Below are 23,769 nucleotides of genomic sequence, written 5' to 3' on the forward strand. Positions count from 1 at the left end.
AGGTCATAACATTATTTGATGGGGTTTTCAATGTATATAAATGTAATGCTTAAAGACAACTATGACATAAAATGGGCAGGGTAAGAAACCCATGTGGTGATAAGATTTCCACATTCCACTTAATATGGAAAATATTGATTCTAAGTAAACTGTGAAAATACAAGTATGTATATTTTAATTCCTTAGTAACCACTAAAAATAAATATATAAAAATAGATGGTTAAAACACAATAGATAAGTAAAATTAAAATATATACATTTAAAATTTTCTAACAATCCAAAAGAAGAAAAGGAGAAATAGAAAATAAATCAGGGGTAACAAATAGAAAACAACAGTAATGTAGTAAGCCTAAATCCAAGCATATTAATAATTACATTTAAATGCAAATTGTCTAAACACACCAATAAAACTCAGATATTGTCAGAATGGATTTTTTAAAAAGACCTACATAAGTGACCATAAGTGGTCAACAAGAAACTTACTTCATATACAGTAATAGAGGAAGGCTTAAAGTAAAAGAATGAGAAAATATATACCATGCAAATACTTATCAAAAGAAAGCTGGAGTCTACAAATCTACAGTAATAAAAACAGTGTGGTATTGTCACAAAAAAATACATATGATCAGTGGAACAGAATAGAGAGCCCAGAGATAAACCTACACACGTATGGTCAGTTAATCTTCGACAAAGGAGGCAAGAATATACAATGAAGAATAGATAGACTCTTCAGCAAGTGATGTTCGGAAAGTTGAACAGCCACATGTAAATCAGGGAAGTTAGAACACTCCCTCACACCATACACAAAAATAAACTCAAAATGGCTTAAGACTTAAACATAAGACACTATAAACCTACTAGAAAAAAACATAGGCAAACATTTTCTGACATAAATCTTTGCAATGTTCTCCTAGGGCAGTCTACCCAGGCAATAGAAGTAAAAGCAAAAATAAACAAATGGGACCTAATTAAACTTACAAGCTTTTTGCAGAGCAAAGGAAACAATAAACAAAACAAAAAGACAACATATGGAAAGGGAGAAAATATTTGCTGTCTCCCAGTGGCAGATGGACATCAGGGCACTGCAATGGATTGTTCCGAATCAATAAAGTCAGTTAACACAATAAAGACAAGATAGCTAGCTACACTTATTCTGTGCCCAAAACTGAGGCCCAAAGAAAATATTTATCATGTTACCCCAGTTCATTCCATTGATAAATGGAGAAACCCAGTGTAGAATCCAGGCAGTCTGACTCCGGAGCCTGGGCTGCCACTCCTATGAACGTCGGCTTGCTACCTGAAACTTAATTGCTCTTTTTCAGTCGGAACAAGCAGTTTGCCTTTTATTGTTCATTTCTTAGACCAAGAAGGAGAAAAGTAATAGTCATTTAGTGCCTACTATGTGCCAGATGTTCCACATCCAATCTTCCCAATTAGGCCTTTCCCCCACTTTAGTGATGAGCAAACTGAAGCTCAAGGAAGCCGAGAAACTTACATGAAGTTACACAGCTCATTATGAGCACAGAGAAAATTTCAACCTGGGCCTGACCCTGCTACTAAACTGGCCATTACCCTAACACATTTTGGTGCCAATTGACTGGTGGGTAATTCAAAGCATATGTCAAATCCTTGCCTGCAGCCTGCAAAACTCATTAGCTCTCTCACTTTCTCCCCGATCGTCACTAACTCATTGTCACCTCTATAACTTTGCTCACACTGGTTTCCCCACTCCCCACACGTCCTTCCTGCTCATTTCTTTCTAGCCAATGACCCCATCCACCAAGGAACTTCAAGGCACTGCCTCCTCCAGGAAGCCTCCCTTCATCTCTCCAGGGCAGTGACTTCTTCCTTTGAACTCTAAGCTTTCAAAAATACCTCACTTTCATTGTAGAATAGATAAACAAGATTACACTGGGAAATATACACAAAATGTTATGATAAATCACAGAGAAAAAAATGTGACAATGAGTGTGTATATGTCCATGAATGACTGAAAAATTGTGCTGAACACTGGAATTTGACACAACATTGTAAAATGATTATAAATCAATAAAAAATGTTAAAAAAAACCCTCACTTTCTTAACTTGTGAAATATTCCTTGTGAGTGGTTAACTAGCTTTTGTCCTTTCAATTTTTTTGATGTAATACCTTGTTCCTAAAGATGTTGAAATTTCCTAAATGACAGAGCTGGTGTATGCATTGCACCCCTGTGTGCATGGTACATGGTGGCTTGATTTGTCACCTCCTCTTTCCTGATAACCTGATCTAAAATAGCAGCTTTCATCACTCTTTACCCTCTTGCTCTGCCTCTTTTTCCCAGCTGGTGTTCTCTAATATAGCTCTTTGTAAACTTCTTTATTGTCAGTTTTCCTCACTAGAATGTAAATCCCATGAAGGCAGGCACTTGGCTCTGTTCACTGCTGGATCCAGAGTATCTAAAACAGGACCTGGCTCACAATAGGTGTTTAACTTTTTTTTGAATGGTTAACTCAACATATGAACAACCATCAGACCCTAGAGTAGCAGTCAAAGGACAATAGCCACTGTCACTGGAGGTAACCACAGGGAATAATGGTGGTGGTGTAAACTCCTAGAAGGAGGTTTATCAGAAGCATCATGACCAGGAACCCCCCCAAAAACACGTATTTTTTTGCTCTTTCTTCCCTTCTTACCCTGCTTTCTACTCTGGGAAAATGAGCTTTAGAGACCCATTACCTAGATTCCTTTGCCTTTTGGCATCCAATTGAGTTCGGCCAATGGGAAGCTTCACCAGTAGATTAGAAGGAGAGAGAAGCTGGAACACTTATTCCCCCAGCTCCCTCCTTACCATGTTTCTCTACTGAAAGTCTCACCTCCATCAGGAAGTCTCTCCTATAGCCACAGATCTGCCCAGGTCTGGTAACTGCTCCCTCCCTTTGCCCCTTCCCCTAGGAATAGTAAGGGAAATTCACAGTTGCTAGCTTCATGGTGCTTCAACATCCCTTGTTAGTTGCTTTGACTCTGCCTACTCCTTTGTGAGTAGTTCCTTCTTTAAACTCTTTAATCGTCCTTCTCAGGTCATACATTGCCATACGTAGCTCAAAGAGCCCTTTGACTAGCAGCAAGCATGAGAGGTCAAGGAGGTAGATTCAGGGAGAAAGAGAATCATGGCAGAGCAGTGTTGCTGCCTGGAAATCCGTATGACAAGGGGGCAGGCCAGTTTCACGTGAAGGGCTAACCTATGAGATAAATCCTGAAGCAGTAGCAGGACCAGGTCTGGCTCTCAAAGAAGGTTCCATCCACCATCTCTGGGTTCTTTCCCCACCTCCTACAAGTTGGGGAGGATGCACTCCCCCAGTGAGAGTTGGAGTTGGGTGAGAGGATCAGCCTTGAGAGAATATTTGTCATGCTCTGCTTCCTCCCTAGACCTTAAACTCAGCCAAGCCCACCCACACTCCAGTTGTACCAATCTCACAATCCCATGGACCAGTCCTTGTGGTTCTTATTATAATTGTAAGATGCCCTTCAGCAACAACCATCAGGAAACTGAAAATAATAAAGGTTTATTACTTATGGGACCTGGAAATTACACAGCACATCTGGGGCCACACAGTGAGGTCACGGGTAAAGGGAGAGAGAGAGCGCAGGCAGGCCTGGGGTTCTGCTTTTATTGGGGTTGAGGGTGGGGGCCTAGAGTTTCTTGGACTCACTCTTTATTGGTGAATTTAAAACATAAGAGTTGGAATTTAAAGCATGAGACAAGGAAAAACAAGTGGCCCAAATTGTTAGTTACTGAAATTAATCAAGATCTTTAAACAAAAGAACCTCAGTTTGTGGAGGCAGTCTGGCTCTTTATCTAGTCCTGTGGCTGGCAATGTGTTTATTTGAGATACTCATTGTAGTGGATGCCTGTTTGTAGTGAGTACCTCCAAAATCAAAGCTTAAGTCAGGCATTAGCATTACGAAAAAGAAAAAAAAAAGTTGTCAGGGCTTATGCCATAATATACCCTGTGATGTTCAGGCATAGGTGTCAGTGGTGAGGACATTAACTACCTGGGTAGCTGACATGCTAGAAGTCAGGGGCAGTGCACACTGTAACCCAGACAGTATACATCTAAATAGGATTATAGTAGAAAACCCTATAATAATTACACAGACAATAGTCTAAAATCCAGTCTATAGTCATTGTCCCAAACTTGAAGTGTCCAGTCATGAAAACAGGTCAGTGATCCCAGAGGTTGGCCCTGGAAATCTGTTTAAGGATTTGGGTAATATTGTGAACTACTTCAACATCTTGGTCCATCTGTTGTAAGTAGGTTTGAATCTGTCCTGAGTTGGTAAATTGTTCCATATCTCATCAAATTAGTCTCTTAGTACTGAGAATAAGTCAGTTTAGTTAAAGTTTATGTTTCATTTCAGGAGGTGATGCAAGTGGGCACCCAAAGGTAGGACTGCATGGTGCCAGTATTTGTGTCAAGATATTTAATAAAATGCATTTCTATGGAAACAAGCAAGCAAAAAAAAAAAAAGGTTAATGAGTGGAGAAGATTATAATCCCAGTTTCTGAATTCTGAAGGCAGCTAGTCAAGATTCCTAGATGTTGGGCTCGAAGCATCTTCAGATGGAGTGAACAAAGGCAGTGGCAATCTGATAAACTTTCCTGGTTTGCAGTTTGAATGCTTCTGATGTTCTTTCAGCAGGCATGAAGATTATCTGCACATGAGCTATTGTGGTGATTTCTTTGAAGTTTATGTCAAGTACCACTTCAGCTTGCAAAGCTTTAGGAAGAGGGGAGTTTTAGTTCTCAATGGTCCCAAGTCAGAGGATTGGGAGAAAAATTGGAAATATTAGTTTGGAGAGTTGTAGTCAGATATCAGAGGAAACATGAAGAATTTAGTATCCAATCTAGTTTACAGGTAGAAAACCAAACTTCAAAGACAATTAGCAGCACTAGAATTTGATATCCAGGGATATGTATTAACAGAATATGTATTTTTCTCTCTACAATCGTCCCCATTTGTAATCAAAATGAGAGTAATTTGTTTGTAAAAATAAGTCTCATCTCATTAAACTTGGCTTGGTTATTTACATAGTGTAGAAAGAATAGTGATTGACCACATAGACTCTTTTAAGTCTGCTTTGCTAGAGCTTTTCATAAGAAACCTCAGACTGGACTTTTAAAAGATTTCTGGAGCCTAAGATGCCAAGCCAGGATCTTGACATCAGACTTCACCTGCAATACAGTATCGATCTGGGTAAACTCCTCTTTTCTCAAGGTTCCTAAAATACCCTTGGTCTCCTGTGCCTGCCAAGAAGTGACCTTCTTTACCCACCTGATAAGACTGCTAGGAATCCTCTAAGTAAAGTACCAGGCTAACTTTTTTAAAGGTGTTTCATTGGCTCCATAAAGCCAACCTTAGTTCCTTAAAGCACTCTGGTCGTATCTGCATCTATGCATGTCTCTTTCAAATATGGCATTTCAGTGCAAGTCTTAGTAATAAATCCAGTGTTTTAAATTGTGTCTGGCTATGGGGAGAATAGATTCTTATTGAACATATGCAAATACCTATATTGCCATAAAAATAATAATACTCACTAAAAGTTTCCTAATTCTGGAAGGATCAAGTAGGGAGAAAAAGGTAAATGTTTAAACTCTGCTTATAAAGGTATAATTTACCAAACTGCTGTAAGTCATAGTTAGCTTAAAAGGTTTTCTTATATCTGGGGAAAAAAAGATGAAAGAACCATCAATATTTTAAACAAAAATGTATAAAAGTTATGATCATCCTCATCAGTTTATTTAGCTACATGTGATTAATTCTTGTTAATATTGATCTTCTGTTAGTGGTTTTATGAAGCCAGCAGTATTTATTTATTTGTTTCCCTAGAGTTCTGTGATTTCTTATGCAGTTCAGTGGTATGACCTAAAATTTATCAAAAACCTGTGTTCTAGAGTACTTGTCAGAGTCCTTTCTATGAATCTCATTGAGGATTAAGCACTTTTGCAAAAGCACCAGAGTAAAACAATAACTTTAAATGACAAAAGACTTTAAAATGGTCATAGTTAAAGATCCAATTAGAGTTTATTACAATGCAATTGACAAGGAAATTTAATTATTTCTGTGACACTGAACATTTTAAGATAATAGCTAGAATCATAAGGGATAACATTATGCCAGAGAAAAATCAGATTTTTAGGAATTTTATACAATTTCTAGAACATGTATACTAATAACACATATTCACACAAATATAATATAGAAGGTTTAGCATCACTTAGTTGATAATGCTTCCCACGTAATTTAACATATCAAATAAGCCTAATTAGTTTAACATCTCTCCTTTTTAAAGGAGAGAGAACAAATCTTTTAAGATGTCCCAGGGGCCCTCTGGATAATCCTAAAGTTAGTTCAAGGTCAAATAGAGTTCATTTAGAATTTTATTTTAGGAAGTTTCTCAAAATATCAAAAGGTTTTGGACACTTGCCTAAACAAGATCACAAATAATTATGAACCAATACTAATTATTCATTTAACCAAAGTGACAAATGATTTTAATGGCAAATGCAGGAGGTTGCATAGTTCTCATCAAAACTTAGCTCTTAATATTGAAAAGGCTATGTTTAGTTAAGTAATCAAAGAGCTGTTGATAAAGGTAACATGAAGCATAATAAGTTATTTTGGTAAGACACAAAGCCTTTACTTTCCAGGTAGATTACCCAAAAAGAAAAACAAACAATAAAAAAAGCTCTCATAATTTCTTGTTAAGAGCAGACCAATAATCCAAGTAAATTTTGTTCTTTTAACAAAGAGAAAACCAAATTCTGATTTTTGCACCAATGTACTTCTGATACCAAAAGTTGTTTATTCATTATTTTAAAAAACATAATTGGATCAATTTCAATCTCAGCCAGCCTGCCTACACATAAAATTCCTTCAATTCAGGACAAAATTAATCCCTTTTCCTTTAACAAAAATTCATCTTTACACCTCATACTTCTTATCTGAAAACATATTCTACTTTCCTTGTATATGGAGTTCTTCTTCCTCATTTTTCTAGTAATTTTAATTACATATGTTAGAATTTATAACCTTAGGAATCTTAATTTCTAATGAAAACTAAGAAGTAAGCAATTGTGAACCATGTGTTACACCAACATTCTTTAGATTGGCAAATTTATGAATATATTTTATAATTTCTAGAAGCATACATTTCCTCACAGCACAGTTTTTCAATGTGACACAGAACGTGTTTACTAAGAGACCCAAATATCCAGTTTCTCTGTAGGAGTTTTAGTGCTTTTTGCATGATTTTGGGAGTCCCAATTAAAACATAGTAATGCAACCCTATGATTTGGGGGAGATTTCTGTAAAAAAGATCCTCTGAATTCAGGGTCAAAGGGGGCCTCTTCAGAGTCAGAAATGAAGAGAAGGTCATCCGAGTCACCATTATGGAAATGATAAACGCATTAGACCACACCAATTTTGCGAAGCAGGAGACAGTCTTCATTTTAATACTTTCCATTCCCTGTGAGCCTTAGCGGTGATCACTGTGATGGAAGGGTGGGCAAAGCACCGGGCAATAATATCCAAGTGAGGAGAGGGAGGGCCCTGGTACAAATGTTGGTGGCTTTAAGGTTCTTTGCCTTTTTCCCCCCTTTTCTCCTCACTAGGGACCTCAATAATCCCATCAGCATTCCCCCTGATGGCAGAGATGTCTGGTGAGCCATGTTTCTTAGTTCCCCCCTGCTCAGAAGAAAGCTGAGGGGGCTCAGGATCTATGGTCTCTCAAAGAAAATGAGCATAGAGCCCAGGTGGATCTTTAAGAAAATTACAGATTTTAGGGTCTTTAGAGATACTGGCTAATTCATGCATTTTGGCAGCAATGAATAACCATTCAGAGCCTATTCCAAATAAACAAACAAGTAAACAGCCTACAATAACCAATTAATTCCCCTCTTTCCTTCCTGATGCATAAAATCATTAAGAAAGGTTTGAATTTCAATTAAAGTATAGTTCCTGACTTAGTTTCTATTTCTCAGTTTTCTCCTGTTACCTTCATCTTGTGTGTTGTTACCAGAAAATTTTGAATGATGTCACTGTGAGCCCTCTTTGTCGGTGGCCATTTTTCTTTCTAAGGTATACCAAAAGACCTTTCTAGTGTTGGGGTTTGATCCCATTAATGTGATGTATAGGGGTCTCTGGAAAAATCCTCTGGGCCTCTGGAGTATAATACCAGAGTCTTGGCCTGTTGGTATGCCATGGCACTGAGCAATGCCCACGAAACTCCAATGGGGATTTGCATTTCTCAAGGAGCTGGTGTATATCTACAGGGTTCTTAGGAGGAGCTGGCTTCAGTTGTTTAGGACATTTATATTTGCTCATTAATTTTTTAGCAACATCACACCTGAGATTGGACTCATAATATCCTGTTGGGTCAGAAGACAAAGAGTGACAGTTGTGCGTTAAGTGGTGACACAAGCTGTAGGTCTTTGTTGTATCTTTCCTCAGTGATGTCATTATTTTCCAGTTGCAAGGCTGTTTCAGTCTTCTGATTTAGGACATGTAGTCTAGGCATGACCTGCTGACTCAATTGTCACAAGTGGAAGCCTCTTGTCTTTCTCACCTATGGGAATTTTTCCTCATGCCTTTAGCCCAGAGCCTCTCCTTGAGCAGTGACAATAGTCTTACAATCCAATCCACCTTCCTTAGCTCCTCTTGGCCTTGTGCACATTACTAGTTGGTTAACTGGTCTTAATAATTAGTGGTCTAATTTTCTTGTTAGACCCTATGGCCTTGATCACGCTGCTCTGGGGAGGTCATTGGATTATTATGGCAGCCCGGACCTTTTAAGCTGCATACCACATGCAACACAAAACATGAGCAATAAGCAAAAGCACATAGCAGTACAATAGACCTCCAGCAAGCAGTGCTCCTTTCCCAGATGGTGTTACACACCTGTTTGGTTAGTGAGCAAGTTGCAGATAAGGGGCATAAACCTCAGTTAATTGCAAGGAAAACCTTGCAATCCTGCCAAATATGCCAAGTGTTTTGTGCTGGTTTCAGCCTAACCATAACCAGTGCTGTGGCTGGACCAACCCTGTGGTTCTACTTATGATTGTAAGATGCCTTGCAGCAATAACCATCAAGAAACTTTGAAAAAATGGAGGTTTATTATTTACAAGACCCAGAAATTACATAGCACATCTGAGACCACACAGTGAGGTCATAGGTAGAGAAAGAGCAGGCAAATCTGGGATTCTGCTTTTATTGGTGTATCGAGGGTGGGGAGCAGAAGGTTTCATGGATTCACTCTATGTTGGTGAATTTAAAATGTAAGATCAGGAATGTAAAGCACCAGAAGAGAAAAAACAAGTGACCCAAATGATTAGTCATTGAAATCAACCAACATCTTTAAAACAAAGGAGCCTCAGTAGGTGGAGGCAACCTGTGTTTAAATCCTGAAGCTGACAACCTGTTTATTCAAGACAGCCGTGTTGAAGTCCATGCCTCTTGAAGCCGATGCCTCAGCAATGGAAGTTTAAGTCAGGTACCTGCATTAAAAAAAAAGAGAGGAAAACAAACTGTCGGTGCTTCCACCTCTGCTACAGAAACACAGAAGTGTCTCTTTTGGCTGACATCCATCACTGGACCAGCCCCTCTCTGCTGTCTACCGTATTCCTCTTTCAGTGCGTCCTGTTCTTGATCCTTGGCTTTTAGTTTCTTTTGTTTTTCTTTCTTGGCCTTGATCCTGATTTTTGGACTTAGCCACTAAACATAGTTTCCCTGACTTGAACTTCAATTCTCTTTAAGGACTTTGGCTCACACTCTGTCTCCACTTCTGGACACATAGGCAGGACACATTGACCTAAGGGTCCCTGTCCCCACTTAACTGGCACTCCAGGGAGTGAGTGTGTGAGTTGAAGTATGTGCATGCACAGCAGTGAGTGTGTATGTTGGGTTGGTGGAAGTGGGTTGTCAGATTGCCCGAATCTGAATCTTTACTCCCCCCACTTATTAGATGCATGACTGGGAGCAAGCTATACATCCTTTCTCTTCCTCAGTCTTCTCATCTATAATATATAAATCTGTAAAGTGGAGGAGTGGGGGAGTACATACCTTTTAAGGTTGTTATGTAGTTACTAATTCTCTTCAATAAATATTTCCAGTTACCACCCCACCCGACTCCCCACTTTTGGGTCACATGGTAGGATTGAACCTCCTGAACCCTTTGTGAGAGGAAAGGTCATAAGGTTAGTTCTGACCAATAAATTGTGAACAGAAGTGATGTGTGTCACTTAATGGCTGATGTGAGATCCTCTAGGACTTTCTTGTGCTCTGCCACAAAGGCCATATTCCAAACACTGGCTGTGTGGCTGCTGGGGTCCCAAAGTGAGGGCAGTATGGATCAGAACCCTCACTAACCTGCAGTGGACATGTAGCAAGAGAGAGAAATAAGCCTTGTCATTGCAAACCATGAAGATTTGGGGGTTGTTTGTTACCACGGCATAACCCAGTCTGCCCTGACTGAAACTACTTCTTGTACAGACTGAGATGATTCATGTAAAAAAACTCTCAGCCTAGCGTCCAACGCATAGAATAGATTCACTATCAGTTCTTACGATCATTTGTATGACTGTGTGGATGTGGGTGTGTATATGTATGTGTATTTTCTTTGTTAGACCAAACAGTTTGAATAACCTTCTATTCTCAGCACCGGGGAAGTGATGTGGAGCACAGCTCTAAGCTATTAGGACAGTTTAAAGGTAGAATTTCCTTATTTAAGGAATCCCTAACAGGGTTCTCTGACCTCAGTGTCTCATACAGACTTAGTAAATATGCCCCAAACATGTGAACAGGCAAGTTTTATCATAAACTCAACTTCCCCAATGCAGGCTAACATGGTAGCCACCCAGAGGCGGCTCCTTTGGCTGTGTATGAGACAAGGGAGAGGCTGTGTTGGATCAGCCTTTCGTACAGTCTGAATGATTGTTGGTCTGTGGGGACCAGAGAAGACCTCCAATTAATTATTACTGGAGAAGATGAAATCATAAACAAAATTCCTTATAATAAATTTTTCAAATGAGAGCCCATGTTTTATTTACAGGACTGGCCCATTTTGGGCTTTAAATCTATGAACAAAAAACAAACGTGCTTTTTTATCAAACAGACGGGGGAGAAAGTACTCAACAGCCTTTCTTTCTCTCCTTGCCAAGGAGGACATGCACTCCGAGCTACAGAGAGGAAGGCAGGCCCAGGCTCTGTCTGCTAGAAGAATTAATGGACTCATTTTGCTTTGCAGAGGAAGATTTAAGCTATAATGATCCTTCCACATTGAGGGAAATTTGAAAGAAGGAAAGAAAAGGGGGAAAACAAAGGGTCCTGCTGAGGTTCAGATGTTTTTACTTCTTAATTCAGCATGACACCTGGGTGGAAAATAGGATATATGCAAAGTGTAAGCTTCTGTATCTAAAGCGGCTGCCATTAGGCATGTTTCTATAGCTAAAAATGAGAAATACACTTGATCTGAACATTCTGCATATGGCTTAATGTCCCATTTGCCCTTTGTCTCCCCGTAGCAAGTTGTTCTGAATCTTGGGGAAGAGGCATGTGGCATAATTTCACATCAGTTCTCATAGCCTCAGATCTGGTGGGCTCAGAAATGCTATTGCCAAAATATCTATAAAGGTCTATTTCCTGACAAATATTAGTGATGAATCAGTAAATACAGGTCTACTGGAATAAAAGAATGGTCTATTAGAAACTCAGCAGGACACCAGTTTGGTGTGAAACCCTGAGAGGTTAGGGTGTTCTTTTCCAGGATGCGGTCTGTGTAAGCATAAACCAAAGAGTGATATCTAATGCTGTGTCTCTGTGTTCGTTTCCCATGGCTGCTATAACAAATTGCCAAAAACTTGGTGACTTAAAATAACAGAAATTCACTCGCACAGTTCTGGATGTCTGAAGTCTGAGATCAATACGGACAGGCCAAAATCAAAGTGTTGGCCGGGTCATGCTACCTCCAGGGCTGGGGATTCACTCCTGGCAGTGAATGACTTCTTGCCTCTCCCAGATTCTGGTGGCTTCCAGCAGTCCTTGGCTTGTGGCCACATCTTCCTATCTCTGCCTCCATCCTCTCATTGTTGCCTCTTTTTCTGTCTGTGTCACTTCTCCCTCTGTCTCTGTCTTAGAAGAACACTCATCGTTGCACTTAGGGCCCACCTGGATAATACAGGGTCTTCTCCCCATCTCAGGGTCCTTAATCACATCTGCAAATACAATTTTCCCAAATAAAGTAATATATTGGAAAAACCTTAGTTTTCCACCTAAGAAAAACCCAGTTTTTCCCAAATGTATGTTTCTTTCCATGAGTCTCTTCACTACTCTTACAGAACCCTTCACTTCTGGCCACTAAATATGTGGAGGTTTTCCACACCAAGTGTAGAGAGAACTAACAATTCTCTGTGACACCAGCTGGGTGTCCTCAAATTTTACTCAATGCTGACACTACCTACCTGGAGATAACATCAGATCAAACAGTGTTTAGTGTTTAGTCCCACAAAATTATGCCCCTGCCAGATGTACTTCAGATGCCAATCACAAGCCCAGGTTATCCCCTGAGATTCTGACCAACTGGCTACAGATTGGAGGTTCCAATGTTTCTCCTCTTTGAGTTCAATTAATTTGCTAGAGCAGCTCACAAAGCTCAGAGAAATACTCATTTAGGTTTACCATGTTATTAAAGGCTATGGTAAAGGACACAAATGAAGAGCCAGATGAAGAGATACCTTGGGCAAGGTCTATGAGTGTCGCCAGCACAGGAGCTTCTGTCCCCATGGGGTTGGTGGCATCACCTTCCCACTGTAAATGTGTTCACCAATTTGGAAGCTCTCTGAACCACTCACTGCTGAGATTTTATGGAGTTTCCTCACAGACATGATCAGTTATTAACTCCATTTCCATCTCCTCTCCCTTCTCTGGAAAAAAGGGGTGGGGATGAAAATTCCAAGCTTGTAATCATGACTTGGTCCTTCTGGTGATCAGCCCCAACCCGGGAGCCATCCAGGAGCCGACCCAGAGTCACCTTATTAGAAGAAAAGATTCTCCTAATACTCTTATCAGTTAGGAAATTACAAAGGTTTTAGGAGCCCTGAGTCAGGGACAGGCTCAAAGATAAATATTAGGATGAGCAGTGCTCCTGGTGTTCTTATAACTTCAGTATTACATGGGTTTTAGGAGCTCTGTGCCAGGAACTGAAGACAGGTCTGGGGCAGCACACATTCAATAACTGGTTGATGTGAGAGTACCAAGGCTGAGGCACCCTGACTCAATTCGGAACATCTCTGAAGGTCCATCCCAGCTCCAGAGGTCTTTCTGAGGTCACAGGAGCCTCTACTGTAAGCACATTAGCATTCACCTTCTGCCTCTACCCAGTTCTCTGAAACACTTCTCAATAAACTGGTCCATTTCCCCCTAAAGTCTGTTTATAAGAAACTCCACCAAAGACAGTCCCCCAAGTCACATCCTCTAAGCCCATTTCTGACTTCAGCCACATTTTCAGTGGACACTTTATGCAAAATCAGACTTAGCCCAAATGGTCCAGGTCCGATCTCAACTGTGTACTGTGCATTTTTTCACTTTCTGGTCCAAGGCCCTCTCTAGCTCCTCGAGAAGCCACTTTGTCTTTACATATTCAGAGCCTGGAAATACAGAGGAATTACTGGCCTCAAGGGAGAAAATCTCATCTGAGGGGATATGGGAGCCAGGAGGTAAATTTGCCAGCCTCCTATCCTTCAGAGGCATCACACTGGGGAGGCATTCTGAAGCTTCCAGTGGAATACCGCTCCCAATGCCCAAAGAGACAACCTCAACAATAGATCCTTATATTGACTTTTCCTCCCCAATCCATGCTTACTGGAATTATCTCCTTACAATTTCTGAAAATAAATCTTTATCTCAGGCTCTGCTTGGAGAGAAACCAAATTTCTAAGTACCATTGTCAGCTAGGTGACTATTCCCACACCCTACAACTTTATCTTTTTCAAAGCATGGAAATTGGTGGTGGGGAGGAGCTTTAAAATTCTCCTTGATTAGTATATAATAAAGGGGAAAAATACCATGTGTCGAAACCTGCTATGTGTTAGGATCTCTTGCGTAAATATTGCAATGAATAAGATAAAACATTTTCCCTAAGGAGGTTGGCAGTTTAGTAAGTGTAGGAGGGCCAGGGTAGGAAGGAGGGTTGAGATACAAATCTAAAGGTAAAGTGGGAAAAGACAAAGGAGGCAGTGGTTCCATCTCACTGGAAGAATCAAGGAGGGCTTCATAGAAGAGGTGGCATTTGAGAAGGGCTTAGTGGAGTGAAGAGGATCTTCTGCATTGGAAGAATGGAATAAGCAAAGGCCCAGGAACAAGGAAGGACAGAGCTGGGTGGGATTGCTTGGAAAAGCCCAAATGGGATGAAGTATCAGGCACATGAATGAAGTTTACCGGAGATAAAGCTGGAGATGAGGTCTATGTTGGGGGCCCTCAGAGGCCAGAAAGGGGAGTCTGGGCTTTGTTCTTCAGTGAGAAGTGACCTCACACATGTGCTAGCATTGACAGAACATTCAGATGCACTCTTGCCACTTAGCGGGAAGGCTTTCCATTGGCTCTAGAAGAGGGCAGGTTGGGTAGCCTGGAGGCAATTTATCAAAAGAGGTAACTAACATTTATTGAATGCTTACTATATGCCAAATACTGATCTTTATTTGCATTATCTAATGTAAACCTCCCAGCAGCCTTTGGAGATTGGTACTGATACTGTCTCTACTTCATAAGCCAGAAGACAAAGTTAAGCTGAGTAAGTTGCCCCCAGTAGAGCTAGTAAGTGGTGAAGTTGTGAATGTGCCCAAGGAAGTCTGGCTTCTGTGCCCAGCACTTACCCACTATTCTGGCAGGGGTGTGTGGACAGAGACAGTTGCCAGCCATCCCAGTAAACATTAAGGATGTTGCCCGCCATTCCAGTTCTACAAGGATCAAGTCATCAGCCACTGCAGCCACCCCAACCCAGCCTGACCCCATGGGGCGCCCTGAGGAGAGTTCAGGACGGAGAAACACAGGAAGCATTCTGTGCTTTGGAAACTGGCCCTAGATCATTAAGATGAATATCTAAGGAATAATTTTTATAAGTCCAGATCCTTGCACCTTCCCATACATAGAAAAGCAATAAATCATTAACTGGAGATGTCTGTTCTTTGTGATTAGCCATAAGTCAACAGTGGGATGAGAGCTCGGAAAGATTGGCAGTCAGCAGGAACTTTTGAGCAAAACTCTTGTTTCATCAGAGTCCTCTGCCCACTGTGGAGGGAGGGGGCTTAGGGCTGGGAAGCAGAAGTGAGGACTGACCCTTAGCTACAGAGTTAGGGGAGGTGACTAGTGTCGAAAGTCTCCTTAGCTATCTCGAGTTTTGAGCCACACAGTGGGCTGTATAACCTATCCATGTATGTTCAAGTCTGTGAGTCGGGAAGGAGTCCTGTCCTGGGCCAGGGTTCCATGGCTCACCTCCTAGTTGTTTGCAGCCATTGCTGTCACTGGTTGAATCTCCAAGTCTCCATCTCTTCAAAGACCTATAGCTTTAAGTAGCCCCATTAATGTCCGAATTATTTATTTATGAGGGATCTTCCCAATAACGATCCAGCTACCCCATGCCGTTTACTCATTACAATAACAACAGGTAACACAACTACCTACATGCAGCTTATCATTTAGTTATGACAACTGTATGAAATAGGTATGATATTATTATTACCTTCGTATTTCACATAAATAAGCTGAGTTACAAAGGGGCAAGACAGCAAATGTAGTCACTCCACTGTAGAGAGTTGAAGAACTTTTTATGGAGCATTTCACTAAATCGACTTGAAAGCACCATGGAGCTGCTGAGACCTCAGGGCGGGGTGTGATGATCGCAAGATCTTGGAACTCTTGTCTCTGGAAGCCTCTCCCTCAGGCATGCCTCCCACCAGCAAGAGCCATAAATATACTCTTGTTTACCAAATGCCTCTTACGAGCCAGACCCACGTCACACATTGTGTCCTTTTACCCTCACAGTGTCCTGTGAAGATGGAATGGCTATGACTAATCCTCATTTTTGTAGACGAAGAACTTGAGGTTCAGAGTTATTAACCTAAGTTCACACAATTGTCCTCAAAGGGCTCATAGTCTAGACAGGGGAAGAACTGAATAGGGACAATACAATAAGGCCAGCTAACTGTTAAGTGCTGTGAGAGTCCCCAGGAGGGAACAACTGACTCTGCATGGTGGCAACAGGTGGGGTAGAGGGTGTAGAAGAAGAATCTAGAAAAAGGTCTGTCACAAAGTGGCATTTATGGTGGGTTTCAAGGGACAGGAGGCATATTTGGGGGGAGGAAGTAGGGAAAAGGCATTCTGAGCAGTACAAGGAATAACTGTCTAATAAAAGAGTGGTGGGTATACGTTGGCATATTCTGGAAGGATGAGTTGTCAGGCATGGCAGGAGCACTGGGTGCAATGGGAGGGGTGACAGTGGAGAGAGAGGCTAGGGCCAGATCCTGGAGAGCCCTGTGAGTGAGGTCGGGGAGTTTGGATGCTATCCTGGAAATGATGGGAAACTAAGTCCTGGAGAATTGTGGTAAGATTTACATATGCATCCTCCACAGAGAAGAAGTGGAGATGCAAAGGGGAAGGGGAGGATAAAGAGAAGAAACATTTCTGCAGTCAAATCAGGGAGTCCTCATGATGGTTTAGGGTGTGGACATAGTGACTGAGAGCAAGGGCTTCAAAGATGACTCTCCAGTTTCCACACTGGAAGATTGAGTAAATGGATGGTGGCATTCATTGCGTTAAAGAGAAGCAGCTTGAGGAAGGGTGTCATAGATGATCCTGAATGAGCTGAGCTTGAGGAGCCAGGGACTCCAGGGGCAGATGTCCAGGATCTGAGACATGAGAGAGAGAAACTGAAGGAATCTGCCCAGCAGCTGTTCATTGAGTGTCTACCACAGGCAGATACTGTGCTCAGTGTCCTGTGAAGGCACAGTATTGGCTGGTGTCCAGAGGGCAGTAGCTGAGGATCCTACTCAAAGAGCCATGTCACAGGAGCCAACACATGACCTGGGTCTAGAAGGGAGCATGAGAAAGAAGTAATGGCCAGCTCTACTGTGTGGGAAATGACCAAAGAAAACTTTGTATAGGAGAGATCTTGAGATATGAGAATAGAAAGAGCTCACAGACCAATAATGAAGGAAAGGGCATTCCAGGCAGAGGGGACAGCAGTGATAAACAAGCACATAAATGTGCCCCAAGCTACATTGCTATGGTCTGCAAATAGCCCAGTATGAATGGGAGATGAAGACATGAAAGGTGGAGTATCATGAGTTATGATACTGAGGAGATAAGCAGAGGACAGGTGGCAGAGAGCCTGGGATGCCATATTAAGTGGTTTGGACTTCCCTCTGGATAATGGAATCCACTAAAGGAATTTAAGCAGAGTGACATGATTGCATTTAGGATTTGGGAGTCAAGGAGTAGCAGTTAAAATTATAGAAGTAGATATAATCTCCCAGGAGAAAAAAGAAAAAAACATTGAAGACTGAAGATTTATTTCAGAGGTAGGCAAAGAATTTTCATAGCATTCTGCCCAAGTTGGCTCTTGTACCAAATTATTAAAAACTAACTTCTACGAAGCATATACTCTGTGGCGGGATGCTATTCTAAGCCCTTTATATACATTAGCTCGTTTAAGCCTCCTAGTAATTCCAAGAGGTAAATTAGCTAGAACACGATAGGGCCAGGATACAGAGCTGGGATTTGAACCCTGGTCCCACAACTTCAAAACAGATGCATCTTCACCACTGGCCCACACAGCCTCCCTGCAATGATTATAACTAACGTTTGTGAGGAATTAATAGATGTCTCAATAAGTGCTTTATTTGCACTAACTGGTTTGGTCCTTACAACAACTCCTTGAGAGGTGAGAAAATGGAGACACAGAGGGGCACACGCAGATTTCTGTACATGCCCAATAAGAAGCCAAGTTTAATCTGAATTTTCTGCCTCAACAGGCTGTGCATGCAATGATTTTGCCCTGCCGACTCTGTAAGTGCTCCAAAATACTAGCTGAATCCATAAATGGGCAGTGGAAGAGCAAAGTTTCTAAGAATTGGCTTCTGCATCTCTAAGACACAGGTATCCCCAGGTCCAACACTCAGATAGTGACTTTCTAGAGGCCGAGGTGCAGGGAACAGTGTGCCTGGCTCCTACTCCAACTTGCCTGCTTCTGTAGCCTGACCCTTGGAGGGCAGGGCAGGCATCAAAGACAGCAGGGATGAGGCAGGGCCTGCTTGCAGCCCCCTCACTGGCTGGGTCCCATCAAAGGCACCTGTGCCAGGCTCTGCTCCACTCCAAGGCTGGGCAGATCAAAGGGCTCTGCGGAAGTTGGGTTTCTGGGCAGCCCCAGTTCTGTTCATCAATTGTCACTTTGGCAGTGACAGCAGAGGGTCTAACATGACAAGACTGCCACAGCCAAGACTCCTGGGGCGGACATCAGAGAGGCAGCTCCAAAGGCCAGGAAGCTGCCTGAGGCTCCTTTGGGCGTTGACCCCTGGTGGGAAGAGAGGAAAGAAGTGGAGAGGCCCCCCAGGAAAATGTTTGGAGCAGGATCACTACAGGAAAGTTGCTGCAGGCAAGAAACCTGACCTTGGCATTGATATTCCTGCCTTGGAACCGTGAGCTCTGATTACCTCTTGTAGCTGGGAGAACTGCTGACATGCCCACACACATTCACTCTCACGCGTGTATTACACACACGCACCCCTAAATACGTACACACACCTGAGTCACCCACCAGAACATACATGCACTAGAAACATACCCCTACACACCGACTCCCACACAAACGAAAACACACAAAAACATTTGTACACACATGTTCCTTCATACTCACTATACTTGCCTACATACATGAGTGTGCACACATGCACACAGCCATACACACACCTAAAGGTGCAGGTACATAACCACACACATATACCTGCTTACTCATACATGGGCATGTAATCTTTATTATATAGTCTGCCAATTCCTAGGGCCCAAATTTGATATTTTTCATCTCAGAAGGGTGAGAATAATCCTCAGAAATAGGCTTTAAATGCAGAAATTGACTATGACCCAGATCCTGATACCAGCCATTCTCAACTCCTCTGTAGAAAAATCTAGAGAAAATGTCCAAAATTGTAGCAAACTGAATTTACATCAGCTCTTGGAAAGGGCTTCCTGCCCCTAAACGTTGTAAAAAAAAAAAAATATTAGCATGTTAAAATTCTGTTCATTGAGGAATATTTTTTGCCGGAAATTTGAATGAGTTGAAATAGCAATTTTGCCTCAGAAAATAGTTATATGCTTTTAATTAATAGATTATATTCATATATATTATATATATAATGGCTTAGTTGTAAATTGAATGGGTCTACGATAATTCTGGGAGCTGAAAACACTTCAGTTTAAAAGACAATTAACATCAGAGTTCAGTTTAGCTAAAGACTTAACAAATGAGTATAAACAGAGCAGTTTTGGTGCCCGACTTTAGCTCTTGTTCAAACACCCTCCCTTGCATGAGTACCAGGCTATCAAGAAGTATTTGAGTAGTTAGCTTCTAATGCTCTTTTGTGTGTCCGTCTCCTCCATTAGACTGTAAGCACCCTGTGTTCAGTTCTGGCTTGTTTATTTCAGTATGGTGAGTACCTAGTCCAGAGCCTGGCCCATACTCTAGGCACACAGTAATACTTGAGACGAGTGAGTGAATGAATGAATAAATGACTGAGACTAATGATATGGCCTCCAGCAAGCAATACTTTGCCTCTTTCAACCTCAGTGTTCTCCTGTGTAGAATGAAGAGAATACTGACTCCCCACCCTACTACCCACCAGCCACCTACCTCAAAAGGCTGCTGAAAGTTAACAATATACTCTACCAACTTCCAAGCAGACAGGAATGCCGTATCCATGCCAAGGGTTCTAATACTAGCACTGGGCCTGCAGGAAGATAAATCGGGAAGTTAAACCAGATCCCCAGGTTCCATGAGACCAGAACTTTAGCCCCCATCTCCAGACTGCCCGGAGCCATAGACATCAGGCCTTTAAGATATTCTTTTGTAAAACAATGGCTTTTGTGTTTGCTGCCAATTAATTTCAGATCTTCTCTTCAGTCAGCCAGCAAATGTTCCCATGGTAAAAATAATACACCGATGACAGCCAAGAAAGTAGTGAAACAGGAAGAAAAAGCCCCCTAAAAATTCTAGAACCAAAGAGGGGTTGGGAAACCAGCATCTATTAGTCTACTGGCAAGGAAATGGCATAGAAACTCAGGCTTAGAACAATCGGACAGTGCTCTGAAAGCCAGGTGGTGATACAAGGCACGTTTTACGCAACACAGAGCCCCTTAGCCCTCTGCCCACAGGCCAGTGTTCCATTAGGCATGTTGGCTCGTCCCTAAGAAGAGTGCTTTAGGGGTTTTCACATCTTCATGCACACACCCGACCAACCACAGGAAGTCTGGAAGCAGAAAAGAAGCCCCTTTCCCGATCTCTATTCTCATGTCACTAGTCCTGGTTAGTGGAATCTGCGGTTAGTTACTAAATCCAACCTTCCTTACCACTGTTGCAGCCTAGGGGCATCATCAAAGGTGTAAAGCCGACATGACATTTGTCTGTCAGTGAGCTGAGATAAACTGGCCCTGATGGATGCACTGAAGTTGTTATCCTGCATCCTAATCTTGTATCCACGGTCTTCCTATGATATGCTTTGACCCTTGCCTCTCTGGCCTCTGTGACAAGCCCTGCTTGGCACTTGCTCGCTAGGACTCCAGTGGGGTTCTAGATTTCTCTAAGCAGAGCCAGTATCTTTACTACCCTCTACCTACACCCTCTTAACATTGGAGTCTTTTCCATAACAGCTTCCTTGCCTTGCTTAGATCCATCTTTTATTCTTTCAGGCTCTCATCAGCCCCAACTAAGTACTATTCCTGACTGCAGAACTGAACATGCAATGGCTTGGATGGGAGCCAGTCTGTGCCCACCTCCCTTCCCATTACTGGGGTCCTCTAGGGTCCTGGATTTGAAATGGACTCTAGGCTGAAACACATTAATTTCCAGCAGGCTTTAGCATCTGTTCATCTCAGAAAAAGTCAGGGAGCTAAATAATAACAAAAGGAGACCAGATATGGGGCAAGTCCTCAGTAATTTAGTACCTTGATTTGGTTCCATATGGGGTAACCCAGAAAAGCCTAGCCTGGTACCTGGTGGCAGATTCCAGGCATTCTGAGTAAACTCATGAGCAGCAAAATGCCAACGGAATGAGATACAGAAATCATCCCTGTCCCTCATTCTCCACATCTGACCAGTCAGCAAAGCTTTAGATTCTGATTCTCGAAGGTCTCTCCAACCCAACTCCTCTTTGCTTTCCCCAGTGCCACTGTTATTAATCAGACCCTCAAGTATCCTACATGTATTAAGAGATTAATAATGTGAAATATTAACCCAAGTGCTTTTATTCCCATTACTATTTCTATATATCCCATGGTCTTTCTCCCATTAAAACTAGAACATAAAGCTTGAACATCCATTGCTTCAAAGAAAGGTAGTTAGAGCAGAAATGCAGAAAAGTAAGTACATTTATTATTGGTCTAACAGCCAAAGTCTTAGCCTGAACAATAGATTAGAAAGAATACTTACTGAAAGCATAAAGCTTGACTGAGCTGGAAGAATTGGCAGAGAGTCAGAGAGGAAATTGATGAAGTGGATGCCTGGGTGGGTCTCTGAGGGGGGTCCCTGTGTTCTGCCTGCCTAGGCTGAGTGCAGGGGTGAAGAGGGGGGCGGGTGATAGTTCTCCCCTCTAGTTCTGGGATCTGAGAGCAAGGAGGGCCTGTGGTCTACTTTTCATTTTCAGCCTGGGAAGATAGCAAACTGGAGAGTTCCCCTGTGTTCCAGGGAGTGGGAACAGAAGGACTGGTGTCATTACTTAGGACATCTAGGAGCTTAAGTCCATTGAATTTCCCACAGAGCGTGGCCAGAGAACCTCCAGAAGAATAGTCTGAAGGCCATGGACCAAAGAGACCTTGCTGTCTAGAAGATGAAGAGGCCACATGATGACCTGTGTGGATCAGTGACCCAGGCCGCATAGGAGCCCAGATGACCCAGCAGATGCCAGCATCAATAGTGATACACTGCCACTCTCCCCATCCCCACCCTGTCCTCACCTCGCAGATGGATGTTGTAACCTCCCCCCACCCCCTACTCCCGCAGAACTTAGATACAGTCATGGAGAGAAGGAAATGGGGGAGAAATGCCTAAACTAGATTCAGCTTCAGCCAAGAGTGGACTTGGGTTTAAAGTTTATAGAAAATAACTTTATTTTTGCACATTTGTTTGTGGCTTGGAAGATTTTCCCAGCTCCCTAAAATTACTGCAGTTGTGCCCTAAGTGGTCTCCCTACCTCTACTTCCTGCCCCTCCAGTCCATGCCAGGGGCATTTATTTAACATGGGTGTGACTCCACCTCTACTAGTGACAAGCCAGGTTTTCCAGTAGGTAGATCTGGGTTCAGATCCTGATCCTAGATGTCAGCTGTCCTGAGGCAAGTTACTCCACCTCTGTGAGCCTCATTTTCCTCCCTGATGAAATGGTATAATCCCAGGGCTACCTCATTGGATGCCGTTAGGACTCTATGAGATGATGGAGGTCTTGGCACAGATTAGTGTTCAGTTAATATTGCCTGGTCCCTAGTATACGATGGTGTCTGTCATGGCCACTTCCTTGGCTTTTTGCATGTGCTTCTCCTCTTCTACTTCGCAAAAGAAAAGCAGAAAATTCTTTCAACTTTGCTTTATTCCTTGAGGCATCTGTGGGGCCAGCTTCTTCTATGCCCCCCAGGGTAGGTTTAGGGGTTCCTCAGTAGAGCACCTTCAGTTCCCCAAGCTCAACCTAATCATAGCATTCATCACACATTTTCTCATTACTTGTCAATGCTCAGCAAAGGCCAAAAGCAATCCTTAATCCTTTCAGTGATGGCTCTGAACCCTCTTACAACTTTGAGCTCCCTTATCTTAGAGAGGGCACAGGAGGCAAGAGAAAGTGGTAGGGAAGGGGTTGAGGGTCAAGCTAAGGAAGAGTCGGGCTTGCAGTCTTGCCTATGGTTTCTGGGAGAGCCCTCCATGACCCATGGGCCCAGGACAGCCTGGCGTCCCAGCAGGGTTTCCAGGTCAACTTTTATCTTTGTACATGGTGTTTGTCCCTTTGATCCTTGAGCAGATCAAACAAAATCCACTAATCAATGGCTTCCCTCCTTGCCTTTCAGAGCAGATCATCAAACACAGCCTTCATCTCTCCCTGCTTCCCTCCCACCCTCCTTGTTTTCCAGTCAGAGACATTTGCTCTATCAGGCCCAGCCTGTGGTCCACCCATCACTCCCTCCCAAGTAGCGCAGATGTGATTGTCTCTTTAATTTCTTTAATTCACATGAGTGTAGATCAATTTCAGGACTCACTCACTACTACATCCTGGTACTTACCTCTCACCTGGGCTCTTGGGCAGGCGTGGAATGAAGGATAGACTGCGACTGCATGGTCTTGGTCTAGGAAGTACCTGGTCGTAAAAGAACCAGGAGAAAGAGAAACCTTTCTGAGCCTATTTCTCCTTTTGTGTAACTGGACTGTTACTTCCTGCCCCACCTATCTCACAAGGTCAAAGTCAGCAAGTTAATGGATGTCAAAGCTCACTAGG

Source organism: Vicugna pacos, chromosome 10, assembly GCF_048564905.1.
Source record: "Vicugna pacos chromosome 10, VicPac4, whole genome shotgun sequence".
Lineage (NCBI taxonomy): Eukaryota > Metazoa > Chordata > Mammalia > Artiodactyla > Camelidae > Vicugna > Vicugna pacos.